Below are 3006 nucleotides of genomic sequence, written 5' to 3' on the forward strand. Positions count from 1 at the left end.
TTGCTTCTGATTTCCCAGAGCCTGTATCTTGCTTGGCACACAGGAGATAGCAAAAGTAAAAACCTATGTTAATTAATGAATTGACCCTTCCTTGGTTCACAAAAATTGGCTGTGATCAGCGTGACTTCGACATACTTGATTCTTTGCTGCCTGTTCTTTCATCCCTTTCAGGAATGTGCCATAGAACCAGAGACGACAGGCCAGGCACAATGGCTCACGCCTATAATCCCAGCACTTTGGGAGGCCGAGGTGGGTGGATCATGAGGTCAGGAGATCGAGACCATCCTGGCCAACGTGGTGAAACCCCATCTGTACTAAAATACAAAAAACTAGCCGGGCATGGTGGTGGGCGCTTGTAGTCCCAGCCACTCAGGAGACTGAGGCAGAGGAATTGCTTGATCTCAGGAGGCAGAGGTTGCAGTGAGCCGAGATTGTGCCACTGCACTCCAGCCTGGTGACACAGCGAGATTCTCTGTCTCAAAAAAAAAAAAAAAAAAAGAAAAAGAACTAGAGATGATAAAGTAACACTCATTTGTGTCTATGTCATGACACGTGGGCCCTCTGATTCTATTGATTAGTATTCACAGCATTCGATTATTCGAAAACCAAGGCAGAGCGTTTCATAAGTATCACAAAAAGAAACAGAGGCGGAAGGAAACGTGGGCAGGTAAACCTGATTGCTTGGACTGAGACACATTTTAGACTTTCACATTATTCCAGAGTCCAAGAAAGTAATCCAAAAGTGTTCTTAGAACTTCATTATCGTTTAACCATCGACAGCTCTGTTGCACACTATGGACATTGGTGTGGTCAGTGCTGGCCTATGGTTACTGCATTTAACTAAAAAAAAATTTTTTTGTTTTGAGACAGCATCTTACTCTGTTGCCCAGGCTGGAGTGCAGTCACGCAATCTCGGCTCACTGCAACCTCTGCCTCCTGGGTTCAAGCGATTCTCCTGCCTCAGCCTCTCGAGTAGCTGGGACTACAGGTGCCCTGCCATGCCGGGCTAACTTTTTGTATTTTTAATAGAGACGGAGTTTCATGATGTTGGCCAGGATGGTCTTGATCTCCTGACCTCGTGAACCTCCTGCCTCGGCCTCCCAAAGTGCTGGGATTACAGTCGTGAGCCACCGCGTCCGGCCAAACTTTCTTATGGAAACTCTAAATCCACCTAAGCCAAGAACAGGAGTTATATCTTGAATTTTAAAACAAGGTCCACCTATTTCAGTAAGCAATTACTTTTTTGAAGGAGAAAAGTCAGAAAACATAATGATGAAATCACTAGAACATAACTGGCATGTGGAAATATCTTCTGATTATGAACCATCAACTTTAATTTCATTTCCAGATGACATGGTCTCAGCTGTTATACAGTGTTTAGAAATGTTCTAAATCAAGGGAATTTGTGGCAATCTATTAGAATAAAATAATATGTTTGAGTTCTTAATTTCCTTTAATTAGGATAAACGTTTGCTTAAAGTGAAGTCAATGTTTTTATTACCTATTTTTCTTCTGAAAAGATAAGCTGTATTTTCTAGCAATTATGAATTTGTTATATATAATGATCTGGTTCTTGGAATATTCTTGAATCTAGTGTCTCTAGGGCAGGTGTGTATAGCAAGAAGTGAATAACACAAAAATCAATGCTGAAATAATTATAAGAAAATTGGGTTTGTCACAACTGCAAAATACTGCTTAGTGTGCCTTGCTCTGAAATCTGGAAACATTACTTGTGAATTGTGTATATCCAAAATGCAGACACAGTGCTGGGTGTTGGTTTACTTGTTTCCTTTTTTTCAACCCTCTTTTCTACTCAAAAGTTGTCCAAACCGTGCAGATCCACGGAATCTAACAGATGTCTCAGAATTCCTCCTCCTGGAACTCTCAGAGGATCCAGAACTGCAACCTGTCCTCGCTGGGCTGTTCCTGTCCATGTACCTGGTCACGGTGCTGGGGAACCTGCTCATCATCCTGGCCGTCAGCTCTGACTCCCACCTCCACACCCCCATGTACTTCTTCCTCTCCAACCTGTCCTTGGCTGACATCGGTTTCACCTCCACCACCGTCCCCAAGGTGATTGTGGACATCCAAACTCACAGCAGAGTCATCTCCTATGTGGGCTGCCTGACTCAGATGTCGCTTTTTGCCGTTTTTGGAGGCATGGAAGACATGCTCCTGAGTGTGATGGCTTATGACCGGTTTGTGGCCATTTGTTACCCTCTGTATTATCCAGTCATCATGAACCCATGTTTCTGTGGCTTCCTAGTTTTGTTGTCTTTTTTTCTCAGTCTTTTAGACTCCCAGCTGCACAACTGGATTGCCTTACAAATTACCTGCTTCAAAGATGCGGAAATTCCCAATTTCTTCTGTGACCCCTCTCAACTCCCCCACCTTGCCTGTTGTGACACCTTCACCAATAACAGTCATGTATTTCCTTGCTGCCATATTTGGTTTTCTTCCCATCTTGGGGATCCTTTTCTCTTATTATAAAATTGTTTCCTCCATTCTGCGGGTTCCATCATCAGGTGGGAGGTATAAAGCCTTCTCCACCTGTGGCTCTCACCTGTCAGTTGTTTGCTTATTTTATGGAACAGGCGTTGGAGGGTACCTCAGTTCAGACGTGTCCTCTTATCCCAGAAAGGGTGCAGTGGCCTCAGTGATGTACACGGTGGTCACCCCCATGCTGAACCCCTTCATCTACAGTCTGAGAAACAGGGACATTCAAAGTGCCCTGCGGCAGCTGCAAGCCAGAATACTCTAATCTCATTATCTTATCTGTTCTATTCTTTAGCGTGGGTTGGAAAAGGCAGCACGGTCAAATATCTAGACCTGCAAAGAATATTGCTTCCTTCATTATGTCTCTAATTGGAATTGCTGAGTATTCTGATATTCTTTGTTCTTAATAAACATCAGGATTGAATCCAATATACCTAGACAGACTCTTTTAGTTTCTGGGCAATGACCCTGGTATCCAGATGAAATTACATTTCTCTTCTTTTTTTTTTT

General features: G+C 43.2%; 1 pseudogene across 1 annotated transcript; it reads left to right on the top strand.

Annotated features, from left to right (window-relative positions):
- Nucleotides 1-1752: 1752 nt before the first annotated feature.
- Nucleotides 1753-2791, top strand: LOC105549680 (annotated as a pseudogene). Its single transcript, XR_001007590.1, has one exon. The product of XR_001007590.1 is annotated as an olfactory receptor 7E24-like (transcript).
- The last annotated feature ends 215 nt before the right edge of the window (nucleotides 2792-3006 follow it).

This window comes from Mandrillus leucophaeus, unplaced genomic scaffold, assembly GCF_000951045.1.
Source record: "Mandrillus leucophaeus isolate KB7577 unplaced genomic scaffold, Mleu.le_1.0 Scaffold451, whole genome shotgun sequence".
Classification (NCBI taxonomy): Eukaryota; Metazoa; Chordata; class Mammalia; order Primates; family Cercopithecidae; genus Mandrillus; species Mandrillus leucophaeus.